The sequence below is a fragment of the Mya arenaria genome, chromosome 3, assembly GCF_026914265.1.
Source record: "Mya arenaria isolate MELC-2E11 chromosome 3, ASM2691426v1".
Lineage (NCBI taxonomy): Eukaryota > Metazoa > Mollusca > Bivalvia > Myida > Myidae > Mya > Mya arenaria.
In genome coordinates, this window is record NC_069124.1 from 15202812 (window position 1) to 15221548 (window position 18737).

At 34.4% G+C, this 18737-nt stretch overlaps 1 long non-coding RNA gene across 2 annotated transcripts; it reads right to left on the reverse strand.

Moving 5' to 3' along the window:
* Positions 1–8892: 8892 nt before the first annotated feature.
* Positions 8893–17110, reverse strand: LOC128228441 (uncharacterized). Of its 2 annotated transcripts, none has more exons than XR_008259919.1 (6): positions 17064–17110; positions 12527–12670; positions 12170–12280; positions 11079–11156; positions 10088–10190; positions 8893–9190 (listed from the first exon to the last, which is right to left on the reverse strand). It is a non-coding gene; the product is annotated as an uncharacterized LOC128228441 (long non-coding RNA). The 2 variants fall into 2 exon arrangements; XR_008259918.1 differs by lacking the exon at positions 17064–17110 and adding an exon at positions 13376–13500.
* Between the last annotated feature and the right edge of the window lie 1627 nt (positions 17111–18737).

The window sequence follows — 18737 nt, forward strand, 5'->3', positions numbered from 1 at the left end:
TCTAATCATCTGTTTCCTTATCTGGTGTGAAATGACTTTTGCGAGGAGTTCAAAGCTGAATTCCGTGACAAGAAGAGGTTTATTAACATTTTTTTAAATTTGTTCTCAAGCGCTTATTGGCATACAAGCCGATGATTATATTCTGTAAGATGAGAACTAGCTCAACGTTAAATTCCTGTGAACGTTACTTGACATTCGTTGTTTTGTTTGTGGTGATTTAAAAAGAGTCAGAATTTTTCAAACAAAATAAATCATTTTGTTATCAAGTGAACGGACATATCATTAACGTTTGTGTTTCTAACAATGCGTACCGTGACTATATGTTGTGTAATTAATATCACACATAGGTGTAACCATGGCTAAAATACGTACAGTCAGTGCAATTGTTAGCTTGAAGAGCGAAACATGGGAATATGATAACAATACAAATTCGAAAACAGGGGCAGGTTGTTATGACAGTGTACAAACACGACGTTATAAGCCATGTGCCAACCAAACTGCTTCCGATGATAACACGGTAAAATTGTTTTTTAAAGGGACATAATAACTATATTTAAACTAAAGAATATTCATATTAATTGTTTAATCATTATGAAATACTCAATCAACACGGACAGTCAAACGTTTTCAATAGCATACTTTAAGACAGTGCTGAGCTGGTTATACTTTATTTAACCAAGATAGTTTTGTGTCATTATCAATTGTCTAAGTCCCGCACTATATACATTCTAAAACTATCGAAAACCTGTCATGGCATTTCACCTAGAAGAATGAAGTAATCCTTGATCGATGTATTATGCTCTCTATTATTTATGTATTATTTCAGAAAAGAGGACTTGAAAATGAATCGTTCGAATCTGATGAATTCTTAACGAAGCAAAATAAGACATATCCTAATGTTGAGAGGAATTTAACGGAGTATCCAATCGAAGAGGACTTCCATCCTTACGGGCGAGGGCCATTTTACCGGTCCGTTATCACTGATAAACACCTGCCGAAGTTTCGGCGAAGTGAAGGAAAGTTCATAGTGTGGTGTGCGGTAACGTTTATTATAGCAGGCATCGCTATTTGCGTCATAATTATGGCACGTAAGTTTTCCATTGGTTTCGATGTGGTGTGCGCTATCGTTTTTATAGCAATCATTGCTGTTAGAGTCATAATTATGGCATGTATGTTGTCCAAATTTTTCGATGTTGTATGCGGTAACGCTATATATAGCAGGCATCGCTGTTTGCGTCATAATTATGGTTAGTAACTGTTTCCATTTTTCGGTGTCATACATTTTGAAATGTAATTGAAAGTATGTGTCGCCTTTGCCTTTTTAATGGTTTGGATTTTTAATTATTTTGATCTTTGTGTCATAACGGTTGCCTATGGCTTTGCTGTAAAATGTTGAGCTCACTGATCATTTTAAGTACAATTATTTTGAGGGTGAAAGTAATAATACAACTTCCTGTGTACATTTTAGTTCGATGGTGTGTTTTGAAATGTGGGATGTTTCACTGTAACCTAAGATGAAAAATTCTCAAGAAAAGAAATTGCTTTGGGATTGTCTGTGTTGGCTTGCCATTATGTACTCGTTTCTTCGCTCTGAAACTTAGCCAACACACAGCCTAATGGCATGCTAAATTTATGTATGGCCGATGGAATTGAGGTTTTTGATCATGTGTTTACATGTGAACACATTGTACAGTTTACTCCTTTTATAAAAAACGATTTAAATGTATTGAGCTTGTTTGCTACTCTGTGTCTGTTTTAGAGTTAATTGATTTTTATGTTTTGTTTCTTTTAGTATTCCAATCGAACTTACAACGTATGCATTTGTTGATGGTGCTGTGAAGGAGGAGTATTAATGAGTATGTGTTCTTTCAGAGATGTATCAATTATATCATCAGAAAAAGACGATGGCGAAAACTAACAGTTCCTTGAAAATGTAATTTTTATCCTAAGAGTGTATCACTCCTGACTGCGATTACCAATGTGGTTGATGCATCAATTATCAACATGAATAGAAACGCTGTTTCAGTGCTGTTGTATCCAAACAATGTCTTATGTTTGATCGTTCATGCATAAAGCATAACATTATTACAAACATTTGTTCATATGTTCGTTCATGCATAAAGCATAACATTATTACAAACATTTGTTCATATGTTTTATATAATTTTGATGAAGAAGTATTGTTGATATTTTATTTCAAAATCGTTGACGTTGTCATGAAGAATGTTGTCAGCAGTAGTTCTTTTTAAAATTTCCCCGTGAGTACATGACATATTTACATATATATATATACTTAGGGCATTAAGGAGACCGTATATTTTTTATGGCATTAAGGAGACAATTTGTATATTTTTTGTTTTATACTTTATTTTGTTAATAATTTAGTATTAAAATGATCATTTATTATGAGTACAAAATTTAGGCTTCTTAAATTGATTAACAAAAAATATACGTAATTTGCGGTCTCCTTAATAATTTGTAAGTATGTTGCAGGTTTTAAGGGGACCGGTATATATGTAGAAGGGTTTATGGAGACCAGTGTATATATAATATTATTTTTGAGGCATTAAGGGGACCATCCATATTTTATGGCATTAGGGAGACAAATTATATATATCTTACTTTTGACAGTGAAGGCTCCCGTAACCTTAAGAGACAACTTGGTAATAGTATTTTTTATAATTGTGTATAATAAATCCACAAACAATGACCAGTCGAACGTGAGGACTGCAAATTTCATAGGATATTCATCAGAAATCTTTTACAGACCATCTCATTCATTAAATGCAAGTCAGATTCAGTCACTTGGTCTCTGTACCGTTTGATAAACAAAATATATAATGACCAGTGGCGGATCCAGGAATTCTCGTTAGAAGGGGGCGTTACTTAGGTGCGTTTGCAGGAGGATTGAGTGTTACTCAATCAAGAAATTTTTAACAATTTGTAGTCGGAAATGATGCATTATGTGTATATTTTATTATTTTCTTCTCATATATTGACACAAAAAGTAAACTTGGACGATTTTAGAGGGAGCGCACGCCAACTGCACCCCCTTCTCAATCCGCTAGTGATTGGTGACTTAATATTTGATATATTATGGTTAAATAGTACTTTCAGTTGAATTATATATAAACTGTAAATGCTAAATACAAGTTCTGTGCTTGTAAAAACAATACAAGCTTCGTCTGAATACGAATGTGTCTGTTAACGCTTGAATAGTTAGCTCATGATTAAAGAACATTGTTCATTGGGTTCATTGTGACCCATGGAAGTTTTTTTATTAAATTCCAACTTCCCCTGAAATTTTACTTGCCTAAAACTTTAACCTAAGTCAATCAGGGGCCATAACTTGTATTAAGGATATGGAGTTATGTAACCTCATTGGCTGATGGTCCTGAACAATTGTGTGAAGTATTAAGTCAATTGAATGAAGGGTATAGAACGCCTTAACCAATCGGCTACGGAGACGGTTTTAATGCATGTACCCAATTGCAGATTCAGGGGGGGGGGATCGGTCCCAGCGGGACTGTTCCGACGGAGGGACGGATGTGGAAAGATTAAGCCCATGAGTTTCACGTACCCCTTCTTAAGTCAATTCCTGGATCTGCCACTGATATCTGTAATCAGATTTGTTGTTTCATAATGTTATAGTTCCTTTAAACAGTTTAAACCTGTTATGACATCAACATAAACAGACGCATGTTCAGTAAAAAACATACTCTGTATACAACGTTATCGTACTCCAGAGCAATGATGCTATGCATTATATTTATCACCATCTGACTGACTGACAAACTGCCAAAACTTTTCCGTTTAAAGAGACTCTCATGTTTTGGCACCAAACATATTTTTTCTCGTAATGCATCTGAAAACACTTACATGCATATTTATTTTACTCCTTGGTACTGAAATTTCAGAAATAATAGTAACCAGGTTGATTTTCTTTTATACTTCAATTGCATTTTTAAAAAAACGATTGAAATATTAAAAAATAATCTTGTTCAAGTTGGGAGCAAGCACATATGGGTGCAAATAACACATAGAATAAAAAACGGATCGCTTATCCACTCGCCCACAGGGACTCATACTAAGGTGTTGAATATTTTAACCTTAATGGAAGTTATTGGTTTATCACGTGATTATGTCAATCAACTGATTGTGCAATAGCCTTTTGTTGAATCGGGTTAGTAACGCATTTCCAAATATTGGACTTCAAAGACTGTATGTTAGCACATATCAACATTTATTGAAGGGTTTCAGCCATCAATAGCTTAGTTTTAACACTTCGTTTGATATGCCATACTTTATTTCGTAATAACAATCTATAAAATCCAAGTAAAAGATGCATTTTTAAAACCCTTAACGCTTCGCTTATATTAACTCAAAAACTCATGTTCGAAAGATTTAAAAAAAGTATGTCATATTCATATCCTCTTTAGCGGCTGAGGAAGCCGGTCCAAACCATTCACATACTTTCCGAGTTTCTTAATACGAGGGAATAGCCAAAAGTTCGTGGAATTGCTTAATACAATAAACACTTTTTAATATTTTTCAACGAACGTCAGCTCGCTATAAAATCTATTTCAGCTGTAAATGACATATAAAACTTCAAACTGATACATAAAATATAAAGGAAACTACAGCTTTTTCATTAACATGAGGTCAGTATCAGTTCAAACGTCAAAATCTGACGTCAACGTCATAACTTATCAAAGTAAGAGCCGTTCGCCGCAATACAACGTCGATGTCTCGCTACCCACTGCCGGTAAATGTCACTGAACCACTCTGACTTGTAAGAATACAGGCGTGTCTGAGCTTCACTCTGTAGTGCCTGAAAGTCATTGAAGCGTTTACCTTTAGTTCACATTTAAGTTTCGGAAATAGGGCAAAATCGCATGGTGGTAGGTCTGGCGAATAAGGGGGTGGGGTGGGGAAGGATCTCCGCTTCAAGCTGGATTGTCGCGGTAGTCTGTGCCTCCTCCGATCTATGCGTTGATGCATTTTCCTGGTGAAGAATCCACCCATCATGCAACGCCTCTAGTCTCTTAAATGCCATCGCCCTCTACAAGTCACGCCTCAAAACCTTAAATGGAGAACATAACTGAGGCTTATAACATTTGTCGCGTATTGCGTACTTCATCAAATATTATAATTAAAACTAACACTTATTCAATCCCATATTTTAATCATAAACTTTTTAAAACATTGTTTAATGCAGATTAATGCAGTCCTAAATATTGATAAAAATGAATTTTGTTATATATTACTTTACCTTCGAGTAGGAAGCATCCGTCACAGATTGGCTCTGCGGAACTGCATGGAGTAGGATAACACCTTGCACATCAAAGAAGACAATGGACATATACTTTCCTATCGAGCAGGATGGTCGTGCCTTCTTCGGAGGCGGGGAACCGGTAGTCTTCCATTGACTACTTTGCTGTTTTGTCTCAGGGTCGTAATAAAACAGTCAGGTTTCATCGCAAGTGACTATCTTCTCAAGAAAACGGATTCCTTCCTTTTAGTACCGAGCTAAGAATCGGCATGATTCCCGTACTCTTTTGCTCATCTCATCTTCTGTCAGCAGCCGTGGAACCCAACGCGCACTCAATCGACTCATTTTCAAACTGTCTTTCATTATCCTCCGTACCGACCCATAACTCATGTCCAACATCTTGCATATTTCATAAAGAGTGACTCGACGATCAGCGTCAACGATGTTTTTCACGGCCTCGACGTCACACTCTGTAGTTTGTGAAACCGGTCGCCCAGACCTCACGTCGTCACAAATGCTTTGCCACCCCTCACTGAACCGCTTGTGCCACTTGTAAACGAGCATTCGCTTCACTTGAGTTTCACTCGATGCTTCATTCATCAGTTTAAGTGTTTGCGATGGAGTTTTCCCTAGGTTCACACAGAACTGTATCACTGCCCGTTTTATCAAACAAAATTTAACTATACCGTTCAAGCTAAAATGTATCCTTTGAAATAAATAAACAAACGCACTGGCTTAAAACTTGACTTCATCACACGTTTTTAACGTCACGTCAATTGTGCAAACCTTCGCGCCGTTTAATTGCTTTCAATGTGAGTGGTCAACAAAACAAGATATTGTCATCCGTTATTTTAGCAACTGCGGAGGAATGCGCGACCACCTGTTTCCATAGTGATCACTACGTTGTCGTTATAACATGCTTTACGATGAAACTCGCATTCTTAATTTCAAATTACCTGATTATTATTGTATGAAAGTTTAAAAAATATCCTGCATATTGTTTTCATTTAATCAAGCTTTTCCACGAAATTCTGGCTATGCCCTCGTATATAAATCTCTTATAAATTTGCCAAATAAAATTCAACATGGGTAAACAATTATAAAAAATAACGTATTTTATGTATTGCAACATATTTATAAAAAATAGTCACTTGAATCAAATGAACATTTTCAATGTACTTTCTTTCTCGTGGAAAATGGACATTTCATCTTACTCCAACAAGTGTGGGGTATGGTTGACTCTCTTCGTGACTGAAATCAATTTTTTTAAACACTTGATGCATTTCAAATGTAGTCCATATAAACATCCCCTTCAGATTTTTTGACGATTGCATTTCCATGGGAGATCACTGCGTAGGATAAACATACAAGTGTTGTTTAGCCACACTGTGGTTTCAATTATGTCAGGGGCGCAGCTACCCCTCTATTCATGTGGATTCATAAATGTGCTGGGGGGTTCGGGGCAAACTTGAAAAATTTGAAACCCTTGGTGCAATCTAGTGCATTCTGGGCGTTCCGATGTGCATTATTTAGTACTGGAAAATAACCAGTTTTAGATTCATGTAGTCAAGTTCGCATACTGCAACTTTGGTTTTTTTGTCAGAATCATGTGGATTCAGCCGCGTATTCACGTATAGGCGGCTACACGCCTGTATGTTGTGCATATGAATGTATAATTTGGTTTAAATGATGCATCCGTAATATAACACCTCCTTGCTGCTACACCAATAGAAACTTCATGGGATGTTAATAGTAAAAGAACTAGCACTGACGTTCCCATTTTTGTCTGGGTCATTTAAATAATAGCAAACAATTTACAAGATAAACAAACTGAATTTGTTTTGACTTCTTTAATGAATTATATAAAAACATTGTACAAAGATATCATGACACTTTTAAACAAAAAGTATGGTTGTCAATTAAACAGTATGCTAGCTTTAAAAATTTAGGCAAACCATTGGAATTTTACAGCGGTCTTAAAAGGTGTATTTAAAGCTGCAATCTCACCGATTGATCGTTTTGACTACCGGTACTCTTTTATTGTTTGTCTATAAATGGACAATTTTTTTGCATAAATGTCTAGACCCAATTTTGAGTGATATAAGACTGCTGAAAAAAGATCAGATTGCAGTTTATCATATCATGTTAAAAAATGATGTTTTATGGCTAAAAGCATTGCGAACAATTTAATGTAAATGAAATTTTCGGCAGTTTTACCAAACATTTCTGATTGGTTCTATTGTGAATTATCTAATATGACTGAATTAAAGGAATGATAACCTAATCAGCAGATTTTGAGACAATGTTGTGTCTTAACTGACAATCTATAAGAGTGCAGCTTTAAGTGTTGATCTAAAGCTTCATATACACATTGTTATATTGTCAATAACTGTTTAAAAGGTCTCATGTACTACATAAGATAATAATTTTCATACAATATCTAAAATTGATCAAAATAAATAAAGTACCATTATACCTATTTCTTAATAGTGCCGTTTCTCATCTGACAATACCATTCAAAGCCATCATTTCAACTATGAATTTATTTTTAACTTTCAACTTTTCTATAGCATATGCAACAAAATATTGCAAAAATACAAGCCATGAACAATATGATTGTTCAACTTGCATTATCTTTGACCTTTTGAAATGACCATTTTCCAGTTTTGTCTATTTGTAAGTTATGCCCTGAGGAATAAAGTATGACTGTATGAATCATAAAAAAGGAATAAAAACACTAAAAATATGCCCCAACCCCTGTAATTTCTAATACAGTAGTAAAATCAAGAAATTAAACATTTAGAGCTGCACTCCCACAGTTATACCGTTTTCACACCTTTTTTGTTTTGGAATGAGCATTTTTTGGCGTAATTATCTGCAAACCAATGATAAAAGATTGCTGACAAAAGATCAGATCACAGATTTCATATTTCCGTTCGAAAATTAATGTTACTAACGGTTTAAGAAAAGTGCATAAAACATCAATTTTTTAACTTAAATAGAAAAATCTACCATTTAATTTTTCGCAAAAATTGGATGGTTCCAATCCAAGACATAAAATGAGAAAAGTTGTCAAAACGTCCAAAATGTGAGAGTGCAGCTTTAACGTTTGAAAGTAACTCTGTTTGCCTCGTGCCCCTAAACAGGGTTTAATTATATTATATATCCCTGTATATTTGATTGTATGATTGCAGTAATGGATACTGGTCTAATTATCTTCTGACAATTTTTCACCAATTTTAAAGAAACAGAAAACACATATTAAGCTCATATAACGCTGTACAATTTAATCTCATTCATTAGGTTGAGAAAAATTCCCTAAAAATATTAATTGTGGAAACATATCTTATTTAAATACATACAGGAAATGGCGACATCATTTACCCATTAGTATGAAAAATGCAGTTTCCTGATATTTGAATAGCGGTTCTTTATTTAAGCATCTCAATTCATTCAAAATTCACATAGTATGTATTAAGTTTCAAAGGAAACCAAATCATTTTAACGATTGTTTTCACAAACTTCTTTTCCTAGTTTCAACTTTTGAGACTTTTTGATGAGCATGCACCTTCCCCCTCTTATGCTGTGGCTTCAAGCAATAAAGCTACCAGCTCAAATTGCACAACTGGTGAACAAGACTGCTGATAGTCGACAAACTGCACACTTGATGCCATGATAAATTATGTCCATCGACTTCCAGAATGAAGAAATGACGCAGCACAGAATTGATTTCAATTGGACCTTTCTGTACTTTCATCCCCTTGTTGTAGTCAAAGACTATATCTAAGTGTGCAGTGCGGGATCTTGAGAAGCCTTCTGCTCCTCTGATGAAGTAAGTTTGGCAGAGTGTGAAACTCCTGTCTACTCATATGCCTGGACACCTGTGATCTATGTCTTCTTGTGTGTGCCAACCATCACCTGAATTTTTTTTAGAGGAAGTTAGTGCTTGATTACAAGTCAATGTGACAAAACAAGGTCTTTCATTTATGCCACCAAGAACTAGTATTCCAAGTTTCATAACTCGTATGTTAATTAACTCAAAGCAATTGAGCAGAAACTGTTTGGTAATTAATTTTAAGTCACTGCTTCCACTTATACTATCAGTAATATTGAACGTGAACCGACTGACCCAAATGCTATTCTAAATATCTTTTATGTGCAGAAACCTAAACCCTATTGACACAAAAGTAATCCAATTGTATGTCTTCACAAAACATTCTACAACAATATTTGTCAATTTACCTCAAAGATTGATTATTGTTTTTTAGTCAGACAAACACAGAGATGGCCCTATATCGCTCACTTGATTTGAGAAAGGATTCTAACTTAGTTATTGTTTGGACACTTACTGAACACTTTTGGTCTGACTTTATTATGCAGCTGGTGAAAATATTAAAAGTCCCTGTATAATGGGCTTACAAAAACATGAAGAAAAAAATGTATTTGTTTAAAAATTACAAAGGGCCATAACTCTTACAATATTTAAGTTTGTATTTAGCAGAATAAAAAGCTTTTCCTAAAATACAACCTTAAAACTATATTTACAAGTAAAACAAAAAAATTTGCAAACATGTTTTTTGTATCTGGTTTTTGAGAGAGAATGATCAGAAGAAAACATCACATATTCACAATCATATTAAAAAATTATTTAGTCTTTTTTAAAAAATTATATTCTATTTCAAAAACACTGCAAAAGACAAGACACTTGCTTTCAATTTATTGATTTAATACATTGATGATTATCAATTCTTATGAAGCGAGATGGGTCTAACACTGTAACCGGTGCAACCTGCATGTTCTTAGTTGCTTTATTACCTTTCTTGAAATTCTCCTCTTGATCTGAGCCACGCCAAAATGATGGGAGATGCTTTTGTTTTTCCATTGAAATGTATAGCACCTCTGTGTTTCTGTTTGTCTCCTGAAATAGTAAAAGTTTATTTATAATAATAACAATAATAATAATCAGTGACTTTTATTGAAATTATTTTCACAGATTGTGCCTTGCACATTGGGGAACAAAGTTGACTTCTGAGTAGAAGATTTTTCCATATAGACATATAGGAAAAAATAGCTCCGCACCCTGGAGCAATGTTTTTTTATGAATCAATATTCGGTGAAGAAAATTCATACAGGGTATTGAAACATTTTTTGCTTCAAATGAAGACTTTTAACAAAGATAACTTAACTACCTCTTCATCATATTAAATAAAAATTAACACAGTCTATGACGCACACAGAGCCCCACATTTGATCTTTTACCATAGTTTGATTGAGAGTTAAGTTTCACATCGACAAGTCTTTACAGGTCTATTAAAGCTGCACTCTCACAGATTGAACATTTTGAAAAAGGTTATAATTTTTATCTTGGAATGAACCAATTTATGCGAAAATGCATGGAAACCTGTGATATAAGACTGCTGACAAAAAATGTCTTTGAATTCCCATCAAACATGTCCAAACCAAATTCAAACTTTGGGTAATCACTGTCATTCACGATGAAATTAAGCACTTCTTGCCCAGTATATATACGTTTACTTTAAGTAGAAGGCAAATTAAAACAAACACATTTGTCCGAAAATTAATCAAACTTTAAATGGGATTTGTTCACGTAATTTTCAAGAATCAGGAAGTGAAATAAATGTTCTCATGTTGCCAATTTAGTCTCGATCATCTAGACGCTTGTATCCGGATCTATATCGTTCTTTGACTCTAATTAGAGTGGCTGCATGATTGAGACTAGCCGGTTCTTCGATAATTGTTACGATCGAACAGTGGTTGAAAATGTAAAGTGAGACCAGTTTTTTACCTTTTATTGAACAAACTGTTATGTTGGCAGGACTGTCCTCCTCAGCAATGCAAAGAACAGCAATGACTGGCTGGCACTCTGTAAAATGGCGATTTAAACATTATGTCCAATTAAAACTGTCCCATTCTAAACAATCCATCAGCAATATATATAAATGAGCTGCGCCATGTGGAAATGTGTCTTGGGAAGTTGACATCATTCCATGTAATGATGTCATAAAGATGAGCAGAAGACATTACTTACTATGCAGTAAAAGTTCTTACTTTAACAGTAAAGATATCTTTTTTTGAGAAAATTAATCAAAGTGAGCTCTTTTATGTTATGTTTCTACAGTACCGTAAGTCTTGTACACATCTATGTTACATTTATAAATAATAAAAAGGAATAAAATGACGAGTTGTGTACACACTAATTCCTCCTTATGTACTGTGTAACTCAAGAAAAACAATCCATAATACTAGTAAATCTCTAGAATTTCCTTACTTTTCTCGCTGTACAAAAATGAATGAGGAGTTGCAAACAAGCAGGGCCATAAAACTTTTGCTATTTAAACTGTACCACAACAGCAATTTAAAGACAGTGATACTCATTGATGGAATAGGCACTTAGACAGCTACATTTTCTGAGAAATGGAGATCAGACTAAATTCTCCAGAGATAATTTATAGCTTTATTTGAAATAAAGAACATGTTACAGTGTTTGTGTTAAACTTGTTACTTATCCCTGATTTAACACAATCATTACCTTCAAAATGGTGATAAAATAAAACCAAATATACCTTATTAAACACTGTTTACTATCACATCTGTACCCCCCCCCCCCCCCTTCCCCCTTCTTACATACTTAAGCGGCTCTTACCAAAGTAAAGAATGAAAGGTCCACAAGGCCAATTATAATTATACTAATTTGATTTTAAATCACCAAAAAGGCTTTCTACACATAATGGTTCCTTAATTTAAATCTAGCCTCCAAAGTTGTGATTTCATTGAAAGACTTGAGATACCTTATTTAAAAAAAATGACGAAAGGAAAGCTTAAACGCAGAAGTCTGGACGGGTATACGAGCCTGGAAATAAATACACAAAAGCTCACCATGCTGCTAAGGATTTTTATATAATTCCCGGCCCAAGTTCAGCTGGAGATGTTGATTCCACACGGCTGGATAACCGGCCTAGTGCACCCAAGCTTCACCATGGGCAGTATCTGCAAGAGGAGGTTGTATATCTGGGAAAACGCATTTATAATCAATTTGCGAAAGTTCTTATCCGCCATAAGTAGTGAACATGTATGTGGCTTATAGATCATCTGAAATGAAGTTTAATAAAGGAGACAAGGTTCGGTCTGGGATCTAAACCTGGATTTTGATGCTGAAATTGTAAGTTTTGTTCAAATGAAGTATAAACTTAAAGTGAGTACAGAGATATCTTGAAGCCCAGATTTATCACTTACCTGAAGTTTGTAGGGCTACAATTGAGAGCTTTGCTGTAAACTGCAGGAACTGTCCCCATGAGCCTTTTGTCTGTAAGGGGAATGGTGGCTTAGGTGATTGGTGGTACCACTCTGCATTTCTTATCCACACACAACACAGTGTATCTGAAAATGACAGAGAATGGCCATGCACTTATGAAAGCTATGCTAGAAATACGCAGTTATGAGTGTATCAGATGACATTTCCACACAGAAATTGTGAGGCCACCAATACAGCAGTACCGACATCAATGACGAAAACATATATATATATATATCTGTCATGGAGCTGTGCTGGTTCTGTGGCGTCAAAACCACTGCAACTTGGCAATTCACTAGAAACATCTTTTCAGAAAAAAGAAACAACCAATACAGGGTAGCCTTTGTCACCCAGTGAACACCCAGAGCATCTTGTTACTTTGAGCATCTATTTACTTAGAAGTACAATGCAGCGTCATTAAGATCTCAATTAACAAAAAGTGTATCTGAAAGCTTTAAATACTGAACAAAGTGTAACTTTGAGGCGGTCTGCGAGCAAATACTTTCAAGAGCAGAAATCTCCCAGAAGTTTAAAAAAGATTATGCAAAGCTCTAGCTTGATGATTTTGGCCCAATTTCAAATGGTTACTCAGTAACACGACGGCGTAATTTTAATCAAACATCAATATAGTTACACAGGAAAATAAGAAATAGCTTTAAACTCCCTCACATTCATGGCAGAGTGCCCTAAATGGATGATCTGATCCCAGCCAACAGATCAGCGAAACACGAATTGTATTGCGTGTTCGGGGAGGGGGGGGGGGGTCCCAAGGATATCTTGACGCAACTTACCATAGCCGCCTTGCGTTTTTGTTCACAAAGCCGGCACACACAGTTCATTCTCAGTTTGCATGTTGTGTACTGAAAAGTTCCAGCTTTCCATGACACTCGCAATAAAACTATCCATGAATTAAAACAAATTAACAAATAACTACCAGGTAATTATGGATAAAATATCAGGAAAATGTGTCCTGTTCCAAAAAGTGTGTTTTGAAGTTGCAGACAATAGTCCAAAGGCCAAGAATTTAAGTGTTCAGATAGGGGCAGGCAAATCTTAAAAAAAAATGTCAAAATTTTAAAACTTAAATAAAACTAAAATTATACAAACCTTATATAAATCATGTGTAAACTTGAAAATACATACAAGAATACAATGTACACATAATCAAATGCTACCTGAGAGAATCATTATTTTTCAAGAACTACTTGAACGGGTACTGCAACCCGCAAGCCTTTCGTTGTCGGCCGACACCTTTAAACCTCTTTCCTACACATTAATTAAACACGTCTTATGTTTCGTCAGTGCCGGTTTTGATGACCAGTATAAATCCAAAAGCAGTTTTTCTGCCAAAATGTACCCAAATGATTTGGATGAATGCTTAACAAGAAAGTGCAGTGTACACAATCAAATAAAGTATTTAGTGTTCCAGAAATAATGAGCAATCTGAAATCTGACCCCTTACATTCCTTAAATATTCACAAAGTGTTAAGTTCTTGTGTTTGTTATCTTTTTATGATTCAATTGGTAAAAAAATGGTGCAAATGTGAGAAGCCCTGAAGAAGAAAACTGATATTTTAATAGAAATAGTGATGAAATCACTGACATTATGTTTACTTAGCAACTAAAGCAACAGACCAACCAGACCTACCAGTATGCTTATCTATATTTAACTGCTAAATTTTAAAAACCCAAAACATACAGATAAGATATGTGGCGCAGTTGTTTACATTGTGTGATTTAAATGCATATATTTTTGTTGGTGATTAGTTTAAATCCAACTGAAGCGATCTCTTATCAATATAAACCTTAGTTCATCCAGCAAATTAAATATTTGAATGTTAGAAGATTTGTTTTCAGAAGATCAGCAAAAATGTATTTTCTTTAATTGTCTCAATGAAAAATGCAATGTTCAAGTTTATAGGCACTGTTTTATCTGAGAATTTCCCTGGGTGTGAACCGCTTACTGTGTCCAAGTTATCCAAGCTGGATCTAAGACATTACTACAATATGGGCAATTTGCTCTGCCATTTTTATAGATAATTGTGTATTCCAAAGGTATTCTTTTGGTACATTGAACTCACAACAATATTTGAACTCCTGACGTCCAGCACCGCTGTCAGATTATCTAATCCAGCCACTATGCCATTGCATGCTCTTTACTGAACGAAAGATAAATGAATACTCACAATTCTGAACAGTATTTTTTTGGTCACAGAATTTAGAAAATTTGTTACCTGATGATCCTGTAAATTTTGTGTGGATAGACTAAATACTGTTCAAATTTAGCAAATCAAAACTAACATTTTGGGTTTATTCAGTGTAGACCCTAAAATATCAATTTTGATTTATAAGTATGTAGGTTTGTTCAAAAGCTCAGTACAGTTTACTTTACTTGTTAAGTTATCCAATTTCTGTAAATAAATATTACTTAACTTGACTATAAAATACAAAATGTACTGTAGGGGGGGGGGGCGTGTCGTAAAGTTAAGAAAAAATCCAAATAATGCAACAGTCAACTGCAGCATGGGCCCCCAAGGTCCTGCTAATAGCTGGGACTTTGACTTTCGGTCCAGCCAATCCCAGGTAAAATTCCCGCTCTGCACAGACAAACAGCTGGTAAAAGCCCTCTCAAATGAATTATGGTCATTTCGTAACCGCTCATAGTTGGTCATTTTGTAACCATTGTGTTAGTCAATTCGTAACCGTTAAGAAATCGAATGGTCATATCTTAACCGTTGACTCCTATAATTATGAAGAATTAATTTAATACCATTTGAATTTACAAAATAAGTTTACTGTAAGTATAAAACATAAAAATAACAACATAAACAAAGTTAAATCTAGTAGTTGTATTCCTTATTAATTCCTAATAGTGTAGTGCAATTTGCCAATAAACTCTGAAACTATGACAAATAGAAACATTCACACTAGCTATTTTTTATGTTGCGAAGGAAATATTATAAGTAGGCTGAATATTAAATGTAATAGTTTTTTAATTCATAGATGTTCTACCATTGAGAGGAATTGTGACCTTAAGCCAATACTTTTTAAATATATAGACCATATAACTTTAGAATTTCATTTTTTTTAAATTGCATAGAAGTATTGTAAAATGTAGTGAGCTTGCCGAATGAGAGTATGCGCTTTTTATATGCTTATTGTATTAAAAATGTGCCGATATGTTTAATTTTGTATCTTGTTATTGGTAATTAATACCATAACTAATAATTTTAGGCTGTTTTTTGTCGGTTTCTGATATAAAGTATGCAGAATATGGATCAATTGAGAAAAGAACAGAACAAAATTTTGTTCGTTTTAAACAATTCAAACAAATATAGTTAACAAATATAGTTAATGAAATAGGTCAAGAATGATCATTGATATAAACGTAATTTGAGTAAAAATACACCGCAATCAGTCTTAAATTATTGTTTATAAGTAAGCAAAATGTGAGAAAATAATTAACATATTTTGGTAGTATAACAAATCATGTCTGATTTAGCATATATATCTAATAACTATTGAGTAACATAAATTATTGGCTTGCTACTAGTGAGAATTTGAATAATGTCTCCCAATTGGTGTCTTGGTTGCTGTGCCATATACATCCAGGTTCGAACAATACACTTAACGAGGTGCTAAGTGTACTATTTATCACGTTGTTAAATGGTGGTTACCATATGAGCAATTGATTTTTGGACGGTTACGAATTGACTAACAGAATGGTTACGAAATAACCAAGATTCAGCAGTTAAGAAATGGTAAGGTTACGAAATGACCAGATCCCCGTCAAATGCCCCTGGGGACATCCTAGGTTAGGCCCATTCCCTGTTTTCAGCGCAAAAACCAATAACACCGCATTCACTCAGCACTGCCGGTCCACCTGGAAGGTAAAAACATGGCCCATTTCCCCTGCTATCCCCGGTATAGACAATACCTGGGGGCCATGGGTACAATTGACCGCATAATTGGTGCATAACTGTGGCAGAATAAGGGAAATATTTTATTGTTGCATTTATTATCAAATATGAGAATTTAAGACACATGCAAAAAGCCACAATACGAATTGGTGATAGTGTTTGTTCTGTTCTGCCATTCAAAGGTGATTAGAATGACTAATGTAGTAATGACATGACAATGACAAACAAAATGTAAGGCATTTGTATCCTTTCGTCTTTTATTTATTAAAATCTGAGATGTGAAGGGAGCAAATCCCTTTTTAGATTGGAATATACCAAATAATAATAAGCGACGATGTAGTGGTAAACCAAGTTTGCTAGAAATCAATCGAGTTTCTCCAAAATACAAGCAAAAATTACACCGGATGTTGATACTAGTGATTTAGTTTCGGATGAACAAAATCCGGATAAATCATTTGCTTTTCATCCAAAGGGTGGACGATTTATACTACTGCACAAAAGTCATAAAAAATAAACGAAAAAAACGTTGAATATGTATTTTAAACACTTATCAACTTACCATTCTCTTTCCGTAAGAGATGAACGCCATACTGCATAATTGCACGGAGATGGTACCACGGAGATACCCGAAAATTTCCGTTATATTCCGGAAAGTTATACTTGAAAATTTGGATGCTGATGGTACACGAAATATCGAATTTCATTATTTCTGTTTTTTATGGAATGAAACTTCGGGATAATATACAATAGGCTTTAAATAAAGTAAATCAAATAGAAAATGCTTAGTATATAGCTATTTTTGACCAAAATTATGATTTTTTCCCTGGTCGCCTTAATAGCTATTTTTATGGATACACAAATATACGCACACAAAAGTTTAAGAATATTTTTTTTAATATTACAAGAGAATAAGATTTAAAACAATGAAATGATCTCGTAAATAAACATTCAAGCTTATCAACTTACTGTTAGTGGACATTTTTATTGACATTTGATACATCAAATCTGAACTGAAATATTAAGGAGACCAATTTTTGTCGCCTTAAACCAGCGGTCCCCATAATGCCTAGATTAATATATATATGGTCACCTTAATATCTGTAGTAGATATATATATATATATATATATATATATATATATATATATATATATATATATATATATATATATATATATATATATATATATATATATATATATATATGTTCGCAACAAAATTACTAGAGGTGTTCTCGGAACAAGATGTATTCGTATCCGAAAAGTATCCCGAAATGTAGGTGGCGAAATCGTTCATGTTCCTAACATCTTCTCTTACTTAAGTCACTTTTCTTTTTTGTAGCTTATACAAATTATACAAATTCCTCTCGTGGGCATTTAAGGTCAATGTATGACGTTATTGTTCACCCTTTACTCGTGTTATTCGTTGTCGTTGCAACCCTTTCATAGTATCCTTACTGCATAGGTGAAGATTAATGAATCCGATGATAGGACACAGTGTAAGAGATGGTTAAACTTGTATCCATATTTTCTCTAAAACCACGATATACTTCACAGGAAAATTTTCCAGCATGGCCAACCGGATTGGGGTTGCTTGCTTGCTACGAAAGCTAACTCAAGCACGCTAAGCCTGTCAACACACTATTTCTCACCTGCCAGATCTCCATCGCGGCACCAACCATGTATTGTCTCTATCATTAAACAGCTTGTGACATTATTTAGTATTGAAGTTCATTTGTCGTAAACAGCAATATTAATGTTGTCAACTTTTGGCCACTTTAACGCAAAATGTTGATTATAAATGAAGGTACAAGCTTAAGGATCAGAACCGACACCGTAGTTTAAATCTTTGATGAAGTCATTGTTTGTTGATTGTTTAAAGGAAGGAACACCGACAGTTATTGTCATTTTTATAGCAAAATGCTTAAGCAGCAGATATAGAAATATGGTTGCCAAGATCCACCTCCCGGTCGTTACTAAAAAAGCGTCCCAATGGCTTCACCTTTGATCCGAGCACTTGATAAATGGCATACTCCAACAGAGATGTCCTGTTATGGATAAAAGGTGAACACATCACAAGTGAGATTTCATGAAACGGCTAAAAACGGCTGAAATAAATCCTTTAAATTCATTGGCACCAGTCTTTTCATAAACAAGCATTCTGCAACCAAAATTGTTATTATCTTGATAATGAAGTAAAACGTTTCTAAGACAACATACCAATTTTCGTTTAGA